Source organism: Halichoerus grypus, chromosome 3 (genome assembly GCF_964656455.1).
Source record: "Halichoerus grypus chromosome 3, mHalGry1.hap1.1, whole genome shotgun sequence".
NCBI classification, from domain to species: domain Eukaryota; kingdom Metazoa; phylum Chordata; class Mammalia; order Carnivora; family Phocidae; genus Halichoerus; species Halichoerus grypus.
The window spans coordinates 31,819,850-31,833,210 of NC_135714.1; the positions used below are offsets into that span (position 1 = coordinate 31,819,850).

Below are 13,361 nucleotides of genomic sequence, written 5' to 3' on the forward strand. Positions count from 1 at the left end.
GCCTGGAGCTGGCCTGGGGTTTTCACCTTTCCACTGAAAATATTCCTCCAATCTATCCCAGGTAGTCTTTTCTTGGTCATCTCCTTTTTATGTAACCCTTAATATAGCATCCAATGATCAATGTAAGAACAAATATGAACGTAATAAGACAGCCTCTATGATGCAACCTTATGTTCATGATAATTTTCCAGATTTTAAAAATATAGCAAAATAAATTTGTTACCAGTACCCTAATAGTAATTCATTACCCACATTTAAGATGGCCTGAGTAACTTGTTCTGGGTCATGAATCTATATATTTATATCTATTCAACAAGTCTGATAGCATCTCCAAGTTGACTCTATCATGCAAATGAGGCAGTGGCCCCTTGCTGTCTTTCTAGGTAACAATAACTAGCATTCACTGAGCTAAGTAATACTAACTTCATATAGCTTGATCCTTGCAGCAACTGCCTTACAGGGTCAGTGCTATCACTGTTCACCTTCTACAGGTATGGAAGGTGGTGCTTAGAGAGGTCATATAACTGCTGCAGAGTCACAGAGTTAACATACCAGCGCCTAGTGTCTTAGTGACTCTGCTGCCTTGTCTCTCTAGGACGAGTCAAGGTAAATTTGTTTTCAAATATGTTCTAATACCTTATCACAATGAAATTACATCTCACTAAGTCATACTGATTCTTTAAAGTTTCCCATTATACAGTCCAAGGAACCTAACGAGTAAGTCTGCAAATGGCCACCCAATTTAGGTTTTATATCAGTTACTTACAAGGACTGACATGGATTGAGCCGTTATGTTGAGCCCTATCTTGCTGGAGCCACTGTATTTTGTTACAGCAGCCAGCCCATGTCCTAACTATGTACTGTCACACTTAAAATAAAACCCAAACTCTCGATACTGGTTTATAACACCCCCCATGAGCTGTTCTGGCTTCTTTCTGGGATCTCACTTCATACCACACCTGTTCTGACCTTAGTGCCCTGCACTAGCTTGTCCCCCTGCTTGGGATGCTCTTTCCCCAATCCTTGCTAGGCTGGATTGTCTTGCCATTTAGATCTTGGCTTACAGATTATTTCCTCTAAGAGACCTGACTTGACCACCTAATCTAAAGTGGCCAACTTGTGGGGTGCCTGGGTGGCTCAGTCAGTTAGGCAACTGCCTTTGGCTCAGGTCATGATCTCAGGGTCCTGGGATCGAACCCTGTGTCGGGCTCCCTGCTCAGCAGGGAGTCTGCTTCTCCCTCTCCCCTCTGCCCCTCCCTCCCCCTCCCACTCATGTGTGCTCTCTCTCAAATAAATAAAATCTTTAAAAAAAAAATAAAGTGGCCAACTTGCTATTAGTTCACATCACCTTATTTTATGTCTCTTCAAAACATACTGCTATCTGAAACCTTTGTTCATTTATTTATTGACTGTCTCTTCCATCTCTTACGCCCATAAGAAAGGAGCTGATGAGCTTGTTCACTTCTGCATCCCCACCACCTAGAATAGTACACATAGTACATGCTCAGTAAATACTTTTTAAATGTATATATGAATGAATGATTTCAATTTTGTATCTCTTAGCACAAGGTGGCACATAATATGCTCTCAAAAATGTGTGTCAAATGGATGAATTTGTGTTGTGAATTCCTGATATGGTGCATTGCATGATGGTCAAAGAATGAGTTTAGTGTTAGGGATTGATTGATTTGTGTTCAAGTCCTGTCTTAGCTACTCACTGGCTGTGTTAAATCGGACCATTTATTTAACTGCTGAAAGGTTCCATTTTTTTCATCTGTAAGTGTATTTTGTGCAGAGGCCTAAAAGAGATAATGTATACAAATCACTGCTGTCACGTGTAGCTTATCACAAGTGGTGGCAGTCATCTAGGTCCAGAGTAGGGTGATTTCAGGCACCAATTTTAAGGGGTGTCAAGAAACTCAATAATCAAGAATTATTAATCAAAATAATCAAAATTATTTAATTTTTTAAACATTTTAAAAAATTAATTTGAACATAAAAATCCACAATGAACAAAATATCAAAATTTTTCATAAAGACAGGATCATTATTCCTGATTTTTCCTTTTGTTTCAGGATCCAATGTGGCTTGGCCGGACCCTGGCAGTTAGAGTCCTTAAGCTGACAAAAGTGTTTTTTGACATTATCATTTCACAGAGTACTTCAAATTGTAGCTCCTAAGTTTGGGGGGTATGGCCCTTGAAAAATGCAGCAGAATCTAACCCAGTTGCTACCTCTGGAATCCCCTGAAATGAGGTGTCATAGATTTCATATTTTACTGACTTCTTCTCCCTGCCCAATACCACAACCTCATCTGTAACTTCTTCTAAAGAAGGGAGAGGAACTTACTCTTTTTGAACTTCTCTAAATATAATAAAATTAAAAAGTCCTATCAGTCAATTCATGTATACTATGATATTTCATTTCAACATTTTAAAAAGTAGGACATAATTTTTTTTTATGAAAGATGCATTCAATATGTATTATATATTGTCCTATTCCTACTACTATTACTACTATGCTGAGAGCAGGTGAAAAGCGGAGAATGACTTTCTTTTTCTTTTTTTTTTTTTTTTTAAGATTTTATTTATTTATTTGAGAGAGAGAGAATGAGAGACAGAGAGCATGAGAGGGAGGAGGGTCAGAGGGAGAAGCAGACTCCCCGCCGAGCAGGGAGCCCGATGCGGGACTCGATCCTGGGACTCCAGGATCATGACCTGAGCCGAAGGCAGTCGCTTAACCAACTGAGCCACCCAGGTGCCCGAGAATGACTTTCTTTAATAGCTTATGATTTAAAAGTCCAAATCAAAAGACACTATGAAATGACTATTGGTGGTTTAGCAAAGAATACTTAATCATATTTTTCCCAGTGATGCAAAAAAGTGGAGAAGGGGTTAAAACCTCAGAGCCTGTTGAATGATCTTTGCAACATAAGAAAGAGCAAGAATGACATTTTTGAGTGCTTCCTTTGTGGCTGGCATAGAGCTAAATGCTTTCAAATGCTATCTTGTCCAATCCCTTCAAAAACTCAACAAAATGGCGACATTTTTATCCCCTATGTCACAAATGGAGGAGCTAAAACTCAGAGGTTAAGTAACTCACCCAAGGTAACCCAGTGAATAAAGGATAGAGTATGGATTTGAATCCAGACCTATCTACTCCCTTCCAGAACCCAAACTGAAGGCATTTCAAAACCTGAAATTAAGTCGTTTGGGATGTGATTACCAACATTGATTCCACCATCAGGGCTAGCTGTCATGGTGGCTTCTTCCACCCTTCCCACCCCACGTGCTTCTCTGTAAAGTGGCAAGCAGCTGCTAGTGGACACTCTGCTAGGTGTCATAAAGCTCAAGAGACTTTGCCTTCATGCCTTCCTAAGTTATGATTTCACAAGAATTGAAACAAAACTTAGAAAGTACACAGAACTCTAATTCATAACTCAGCATAGGTGGTCTGTGAGAAAGCTCTCCTAGGAATCAAATGCCCCGGTGCTATTAATCATTCTGTACTCTATAGAAGCCTCCTCGCCATCTTTGGGCACTTTGGACTTCTCCAGGCAACTGAACAAGATCTACATTGCACAAAATCCATCAGATGTGCCCCATGCACATGCAGAACTTTTAAACTAGTAAAGGAGCCACAACGATGCTTTAAATAGCCAAGCAGCAGATGTTATTAACATGCACGACAGGAAGAATAAAAGCTGGAGAAACCTCCCCACCATGATGGGAGCATCCATTCTGGGTAGAAGGACTGACCAGGTTTAATCAGCAACCAGTGAAAGGAAACCCAAACCTCAAGCGCCTGCAAGACAGTTTCTTAGATCAGTAGCCCCAAGGTCACTCATTAATCATTCATCTTGAGATTAATATAGGCAAAATAATAAATACTAAAAATCTGAGTAAGGCTACTTTCTTCCCAGGTACAGGAGTTCAGATGATCTCTTCTTTAAAAAAGACCCATTCAACCCTTGTTCCTTTCTCATGAGTATTAGAGCAAAGAAGGCTAAAGTTCTTACCCCCAGGCTTGCAGGGGCTCCAGCGGAGCTGCAGGTGTGGATGGTTCACTGACAGGGCTAGACTGGCAGCAGGGGCACTGGAATCAAGCTTTTCAGTGAAGCTTAAGCTCCTTTGCCCTCTACTGCAGGCTAGTGGCATTACACGTTGCCTAAATTCATTACAATCTTCAAGCACTTTTTTAAAAAATGACAGTAAAATACACATACATAATATCTACCATTTTTAAGTGTCGTGCCATGAAGCCCATTCACGTGGTTGTGCAACCATCACACTACCCATCTGCAGATCTTTTCATCTTCCCAAACGGAAGCTCTTGACCCATTAAACAACAATTCCCCAACTCCCCCTCCTCTTAGCCCCTGGCGTCCACTCTCTGTCTACTCTCTGTCTCTGTAAGTTTGACTACCGTAGGCACCTCATAGGAGTGGAATCGTGTAATGTTCGTCCTTTTGTGATGGGCTTCATTCATTTAGCACACAATGTTTTTAAGGTTCTTCCATGTCGTAGTGTATTTCAGAATTTCCTTCTTTTTTCTCCTCTCTTCTAATAATTGAGTCACGTCAAAACTCACTGGCAATGCTAGAAGCTAGAAGATGCTATGCTCATCTTCTCAGACCACCCCCCTCAAGTGTGGCCACAGTTGTGTGACTACCTGGTGTAACTGGCATCTTTAAAGGGTTCCCCAATTAAACTTGTTGACTCCTTATCTAACCTTTTAAGAGGGCACTTCTTGGGGCACCTGGGTGGCTCAGTCAATTAAGCATCTGACTCTTGGTTTCAGCTCAGGTCATGATCTCAGGGTTGAGAGATTGAGCCCCACTGCAGGCTCCACACTCAGCAAGGAGTCTGCTTAAGATTCTTTCTCTCCCTCTCCCTCTGCCCTTCCCCCTGGTCACGCTCTCTCTCTCCCTCAAATAAATGAATAAATCTTTAAAGAAAAAAAGAAAGGAGGACACTTCCCTAGAGCTTCTTGGGACTGCATTCCCTTGGAGTGGCAAGGTATAGACTATTCCAGTCTGTTCTCTGAAATCTCATCTCCTTCAATGAGAGTTCTTTCGGCCCCAGTCGCCTTTTCTGGTCTAGTAATAACCAAAACAAACAAAAAGGGTTTCTAATACCTTCCTTGAGAGCAGTTAGGTCCATGCATATCTCATTTCACCTTTCATATTGGAATAGTCCAGCCTCCCCAATCAAAACCTGTTTCTCAGGGCACCTGGGTGGCTCAGTTGGTTAAAAGTCCAACTCTTGATTTGGCTCAGGTCATGATCTCAGGCCACGGAGGCTGCTTTAAAAAAAAAAAAAAAAGACTTTCTCAGGGAAATCCTTCTCTCTATATGGCAGTGGTGGTAAGGCCCAGTGCCAAACCCTCCATTATCATCCTGGTTCCTTTATTTATCTTTCTTTCTCTAACTGCTCTCATTCTGGCTTCAAGATCAAAGTCTTGTTAAAGATAAAATTATTCATAACTCTTGTCAAAGAATGGTAAGGGAGTAGCTCAGTTATGATCTCAGGATTGTGGGATCGAGCCCTGAATTGGCGTCGGGCTCCGCTCTTAGCACAGTCTTTGTCCCTCCCCCTGCCCTCACTCATGCACGTGCTTGTACACACACACACACACTCTCTCTCTCTCAAATAAATAAATAAAAATAAAATCTTTAAAAAAAAAGAATGGCAAGGCAGGACTTTATTCTTCCATGTTGTAGTATATATTAGAATTTCCTTCTTTTTTCAGGCTGAATAATAATTTATTGTGTGTATATATATATATATATATATATGTGTGTGTGTGTGCTATATTTTGTTTATCCATTCATCCATCAGTGGATATTTGGGTTGTTTTCACCTTTTGGCTCTTGTGAATAATGTTGCTATGAACATGGGTGTACAAATACCTGTTCAAGTCCCTGCTTTCAATTCTTTTGGGTTTATACCTAGAAGTGGAATTGCTGGATCATATGGTAATTTTATGTTTAATTTTCTGCAGAACTGCCATATTGTTTCCCAAAGCATTTTAGAGTACTTTGATGGTGCCATCCTTCAAAGTTCAGATCAGACATCAAACCGGGTGGGATGGCTAAGTGGTGATCGAAGGATAGGAATGGTGACTCCATAATTTCAATAATCTGACTAGAAAAGTGTGGGAAGGGGTTAGCTAGAGGCCTTATTTTGAAGTGATGTGGTAAAACAAACATGGCACTATTTATATAGATTACAGAGTACACATCAATTTTTTCAAAGCAACAGTTTTTGAGATTTTATTTATACTTAAGGTTCAGGTGACACTCCTGGACATTGCTAGTGAAGATAAAAACTTCCAAATGGATTGTCCACAGGAGGAATGGCCAATTCAAAAATGAATGATTATAACAGGTTTATGTAAATGTGAAAATGGGGAGGGGGTACTTTCTGAAAACAAGAATTTTTTTTAACAATAATATTGGGATTTTTGGTAAAAATGTAATGCATGTATTTCTACACATAATTTAGAGGGGGAAATCACGCAATAAGGAACAGTATAAAGAAAAACAACAACAGAAAATGAACACTCTACTGCACACCAAAACCTACGCAAACATGTCCATATACACATACACGTAAAAATAGGTGCTGGAGGCACACCCATCCGGAGCGTGGGGGAGGGTCCTCCTGGCTTGTGAGGCAAACTAAGCTCTAAAATCTCTTTCATCTCAGAAATTCTCAAACCACTATGATCAGCACACTCATAATCTGTATTGTCCTCTCAAGGAAAAAAAAAATCACTTGAGTTTTTTGGTGTCCAAAGACGTATTCTTCCTTTTCCCAGAGCCCAAAATGTCTAAACACTTCACTCTGTCAGTGAATGGTGAAGTTTTCTTTACTTTTTTAAAATTTACTTACCAAAAACAAGTTGAGCCCAGTTAAAGAGTATTCTGTGTCACCATCATCATCATCATAACACCTTGCATTTACTTCCTAAAGTAAATATAGGAAGTATTATATACAAGATATTGGCTAATCCTCACCAGAAACTCCATCAAACTTATATAAAATTCCCATTTGACAGATGATGAAACTAGTTCAGAGAGAATAAGAAACTTGCTCAAGGTCATCATCCAGTAAGAGATGGAATCAGGATTCAAACTTGAGCCTGTCTGGCTCCAAAGCCCACGGTGTTTTCACTATTCCCACTGCCCAAAAGCTCATGAACTACTCTCTCTGCCTTCACCTGGAATTTCTAAATATTCTAATCCTTATTTGCAATTAGCAATAGGAATAGTAAGCTCAGAACCATATACTGATAATTTGGGGCTGTAATTTTTTTTATTCCTTTCAAAAATCTTTCCCTTTTTTCTGTCCCTTTTCCCCCTCTTCCCTTATTCTGAGTTTCAGAGATAATCTGCCGTGGTAACTACCCCACACACATACAAACACACACACTCTCACATACTTTTACCCTCTTATAACTTCCCCTGATTTCAGAATTCTGCCTGCCATATTTCTCCCTCCATATATAAATTGCAGTGAACAGAGAACCTGTGCTACCTCAGGTGGTGGGAGATTTATTTTACAGATACTCCAGGAAGTAAGGAAGCACCGCCCCACACTGCAGGGCCTCACAAAGAACTAACAAAATGGTTCCCACAGTAGCCCTGGTGGTCGGGCCATCTTACTGTACTCTCCAAAGTGGGCAAAGGCTGTTCTCTAGTAATGAGTCAGCTTCTCTTTGACCCTTCCTCTTTCTTAATTTCCTTCTCTTTGTACTGCCAGCTCCTCTTTACTGCTGCCTTTGCTTCTTTTTCTTCTGACAGCCTTTTCTCAGATTTATAGCTTATGGGCAGGACAGAGACATCCTGAGGGTACTTTCTGAAGATAATAAATCTGATTGGATCCTTGTATCCAAGGAGCTCCAAATGGAGCATCTCTATTGGGCAGAGGACCCATGGACCATCTGATAGTCTACTGGCCTATTTTACGTCTTGCCTTTGATAGGGCCCAGGTCCCTGAGGAAAGGGACCACTTGCCTTTGATAGGGCCCAGGTCCGGGGAGGAAAGTCACATAACTCAAGGCTCCCCACTGGTGGAAGGAAGGGACTGGGACTGCTTTTCCTTACAGCTACTGCAGGCTAGGTCATAGTCTAGTATGAAGCACGTGTTAATTGAGTAAAGCTCCACTAGTTTAATTATAAATATCAGTAAGAGAAAGTAGTGGCACAGTTTATTTTTTCTAAATTATATTTCTGAAAAATAAAAGGTAACAAAATTCTCACATGGTTAGGAAATTCCAGTAATTTATCATTCACTTACTAAACTGAACTTGAGTGCTCACTTCGGCAGCACATATACTAAAACTTACTATACTTGACAAGTATAAGGAGGGGAGAAAATTTTAATTTGAACAAATAAATTGAATGGTCCTAAATATGTAATGGAAGCCTAAAGAAAGACTTTGTAGTCACAACTAATGAATTATTGAGCATTATATCAAAAACTAATGAGGTACTATATGTTGGCTAATTGAATTTAAATTAAAAAAAAGACTTTGCAGAGATTTAGTAAATACTTCATTATCAAGGACTAGAGCAGCACTGTCCAATAGAATATAGAAATAATGCAAGCCACACAAGTAACTTTATCTAGTAACTATATTTAAAGAGACAAAAAGAAACAGGTTAAAGTAGTTTTAATAATATATTGAATCACTATATCAAAATATTAACATATATTCAATATACAAGCTATTAAGATATTTCATATTTTTTTCATACAATGTCTTAGAAATCTGGTATGTATTTTATACTTAGAGCACATTTCAACTCAGACTTGCCACATTTCAAACACTTGACAGCGACATATGGCTAGTGGCTGCCATATTGAACAAATAGGGCTAGCGCCTTAAGTTAATTAATGACCATCCTACAATTAGCCAACAAACTGGCACTCCTATTCACCCACAGAATTTTTCCCAGTAATGCCAAATATTGATATTTCTAATTTCCTCACCTTTCCTGACTTCAGCTCTTAACTCCCTTTCTCAAATGATCCTGTGCACTCTGCAAATAACCCTGTTATTTGTAGATGTAGAAACATCTATCAGGACCTGTGTCCTCAGAAATTACCCCCAAAGCCTTTAGGGATAAGAAAGGATATATATAATACATTATATATATAATCAGATTTCCTATCTTCAGAAAGTGTCCTCAGGATGAGTCTCTGTCCTGCCCATAAGCTATGACACTGAGAAAGGCTGTCAGAAGAAATAGAAGCAAAGGCAGCAGTAAAGAGAAGTTGGCAGTAGAAAGAGAAGGAGATTAAGAAAGAGGAAGATATTCATATACTAGAGGTGGAATGGGGGGGCGAAGAGTGAAGATAAGCAAATACTAAAGAAAGATTAAAGAAGAAAAGAGAGAGAAAATGGAAGGTTTTTAAAAAGCAGAAAGGATAGCAGATTAAAGGAGAAAGTGAAAACATAGTGGAAAGAAGAGGGGACAACAAAACAGAGAAAATCAGGATGGAAGGCAAGGGACAGGATAGGAATGGAGACCCAAAAAAAGGTAGAAAATAAAATTTATAAGCTAAACAAGGGAGTGACAAAGGGAAAACAGTAGAGAAGGAAAGGAGGAAAGTCTGGATTTCTCATCCAGGTACCAGTTATTATTATAGCTTTATTAATAAGTCGCTTCATGTTTGTTCTAGACCAAGTATTAGAGAAATGCTGTCACGTTACAAACATCCTGTGAGACGTATCCACGTGAGGAATCTCCCTAGATTTCCTTGTTGGCAACAAATATGCGCAATGTTTTGGCTGAATATGAAAAAATTACTCACTGAATCATGCTTACTGAAATATTTTCCAATATATCCAGTGGTGTGCTAGAGCTGGGTTACACCAGCTCTTAAGAGCCAATTTTTAATTTTTAAGAATTTTGTGAACCAGTTAAAAGGAACTATTATAAAAATTAAATTGTATATGCTTGCAATTAAATAAACTATATTAAAAACAAAAGTAATAGGTAAGCAAAACTCATCATTTCCTAATTAGTTTACTAGATATTTACATTTGTTATGCTCTTGAAGTTACTCATGTTTTTTGTATCTGCATGGCAGGAACACTATAGAGAACGTATAGCATTGTCTTTCCTGGTTTTTACATCTCTAGTGGAACACATCCTCCAGTAATTTCCTAAGAAAGAGTCTTTTAGGGTTAATTTAGAGTGAGAACCTAAATGTCCTGTTTCATATTTGATTGATTATTTAGCTGTATCTAAATTCCTAAGTTCCAAATAATTTGCCCTACAAAATTTTATTTTCTAGCTTCTGGTATTGAGAAGTGCAATGCCATCTTGGTTTCTGACTCTTTGTGTGTGCTTTTCTCTTTCTCTCTGGAAACTTTTAGGATCATTGTCTAACATTATTCTAAAGTTGTTCAAAATTTCAAGAGGAGGTGCCTTCTACCATTTATTTTGCTGGGCATAGTTAAGAGATTCATGTCTTACAGTGGAATTTCTTTGCTTTATTACTTTGACAATGTCTTCCCCTCCTTTTTCTCTGTCTGGAACTTATTAGATGCAGGTGGACCTCCCAGATTTAGGCTCTTATTTCTTATTTTTTCCCTTACATTGGCAATTAATCCTTTTGTTCTAAATCCTTAAAACTTCCCTTAGCATATTTTCCAATGCTTCAATTTCTTTGGGGGATGGGGCTATCATAGTTAAGTTCCAAGAAGTATCTTCAAGGTGTCTTGGAAGAGAGGTTAACATCCTCGTAGGCCACATATCAACACGCAGCACTCCTTCCCCCGACTCTCAAAGACATAGTGCCTGGGACCGAGCTGATTAACTTTGATAATGGATTTTTATTAAGGGTGGTCATCTACCTGTGTGGGTGTTAATTTGTAGAATTCAAGAAGTGACTGTGTCCTGGTAAGGGAATGAAGTCCATCACAGAGCTCTGGAGCAGCGAAGGAAGGCAGGGATGAGCTGGTCCAAAGTGTTGGGGAGCCACTGGAAGAAATAGTCCAGAAAGAGAGAACAGGAGAGGTAGCCAGAAATTCAGCATGCCTCTGAAGTCCTCAGGAGGGACTGCTTTCCTGCAACCATGCAGACTGGGGACTTGAATGGTTTTACTTAAAAATAAAAGGAAAAACTAGAAACTTTGGTGATATTTGGGTTGCATAAGTGAGGTTGAAGTTTTTCATGTGTTTGTTCTCTAACTGAATCCTGGTTTTTGTTGTTGTTGTTGTTGTTGTTTTTAGATTTTATTTTATTTATTCATGAGAGACAGAGAGGGCAGGGGGAGAGGGAGAAGCAGGCTCCCCACAGAGCAGGGAGCCCGATGCAGGACTGGACCCTGGGATCATGGCCCAAGCTGAAAGCAAGCAAACGCTTAACCGACTGAGCCACCCAGGCGCCCCTAACTGAATCCTGTTTTGAGCTGTCCATCTCATTGCCAATATACCAATTGGGATTTAGTGCTTTTCTATTTTATTCTACTAGTTCTTTATATAAAGAAAAAAAGTCATTTTTTTCTGTGATATTTACTACCAGTTTACTTCTCAATTTACTGTTTCTCCATTGGCCATGTTTAGCTGTTGGTGTTTGCTTATTCATTTGTTTGTTTGTTTTAGCAGGGAGCTGTTTCCATTTTTTTATGTAGTCAAATTCTGTCTCTTTTCTGATTTTATTTCATCTTAGATAAAGCCTAGGACTATCTAGACTGCACATGATTAACAGCTCAGCTCCAATGCCACATGGGGTGGCATAAGGTAATGAAGATACCAATAATAACAATAAAAATGGCATCATCATAAGAGCTAACATTTACAGAGCTTCTGCTCTGCACCAGGCCCTGTTCTATGCACATTACATGTTTTAACTCATTTAATGCTCCTAACAATAGTATGAGACAGGAATGATTATTCTCATTTATATTCACTGTAATAAAGCAGGGAGGAAATGCATCACCACTCAGGGTCACTAGAAGGAGGTGGAAGGGCAGATTTCAGGCTGGGGTGGTCTGTCTCTGGAGCGTTTGTCCTACTCACTGTGTCCTGCCAGGTGTAGAAAGAATAGCCTGACCCTGGCTCTCCACACATCATGCCACTGATTTCTTGTAACAATCATATGAGGGAAGCACCATTACTATGCTCATTTTACAGATGTGAGAAAGGAGGCTGGAAGAGCTTAAGGAATTCATCCAAGGGCACAGAGCTACAGAGAAATGGAGCCAGGACTTAATTCCAGAATATTTGTGTAGAGAAACCAGCTTTATAACCTCTGTTCTCTACTAGTTCTATCTTTGATGAAGACTTAGTTGTTTTGTGGGGGATTTTTTAGTTTATATTTACTTTTTTGTTGTTATATTTTTTATTGTTTTTAAGTTTTAATTTAAATTCCAGTTAACATACAGTTTAATATTAGTTTCAGGTGTAAAATAGAGTGATTCAACACTTCCATACAACACCCAGTGCTCACAGATCAAGTGCCCTCCTTAATCCCCCTCACCTATTTAATCCATTCCCACACACCCCTGGTAACCCTCAGTTTGTTTTCTATAGTTAAGAGGCTGTTTCTTGGCTTGCCTCTCTCTTTTTCCGCCCCCTGTTCATTTGTTTTCTTTCTTAAATTCACATATGAGTGAAATCATATTGTATTTGTATTTCTCTGACTGGCTCATTTTGCTTCACAATACCCTCTAGCTCTGTCCATGTTGTTGCAAATGGCAAGATTTCATTTGTTTTTATGACTGAGTAATATTCCATTGTATATCTATATTGCTTCTTTATCCATTCATCAGTGGATGGACAGTACGGCTCTTTCCATAATGTTGCTATAAACATCAGGGTGCATTTATCCCTTTGAATTAGCATTTTTGTATTCTTTGGCTAAATACCCAGTAGTGCAATTACTGGATCATAGAGTAGTTCTACTTTTTGAGGAACCTCCATATTGTTTTCAGGAGTGGTTGCACCAGTTTGCATTCCTACCAACAGTGCAAAAAAGTTCCCCTATCTCCACATTGTTTGCATTTCTGTGGTGTTGATTGTTATTTCTCTCCTCTCATTTGTGATTTTACTTATTTGGGTCCTTTTTCTTCTCTTTTTGATAAGTCTGGCTAAAGGTTTATCAATTTTGTTGATTTTTTTTTTTTTTCGAAGAACCAGCTCCTGGTTTCGTTGATCTGTTCTATTGTTTTTTTTAGTTTCCATATCATTTATTTCTGCTCTAATGCTTATTATTTCCTTCCTTCTACTAGCTGTAGGTTTCATTTGTTGTTCTTTTTCTAGCTGCTTTAGGTATAAAGTTAGGTTGTTTATTTCAGATTTTTCTTGCTTCTTGAGGTAGGCCTGTATTGCTATATACTTCCC

The 13,361-nt window shown here is 39.0% G+C and overlaps 1 protein-coding gene across 9 annotated transcripts in view; it reads right to left on the reverse strand.

The window, feature by feature from the left end:
* The window catches only part of TLR10 (toll like receptor 10), a 30,350-nt gene that overhangs the window by 6,037 nt on the left and 10,952 nt on the right, over positions 1 to 13,361 (reverse strand). For 6 of the 9 annotated variants that reach the window (XM_078068509.1, XM_036112445.2, XM_078068508.1 and 3 more), the window contains exon 1: positions 4,018 to 4,087. The exons of 1 other annotated variant lie outside the window; for it this stretch is intronic. The gene's annotated coding sequence lies outside the window, so the exon portion shown is untranslated. Of the gene's footprint in view, positions 1 to 4,017; positions 4,088 to 6,895; positions 6,971 to 13,361 lie in introns of those variants that run through there. 2 more of the 9 variants (XM_078068506.1, XM_036112488.2) reach the window with 2 other exon arrangements.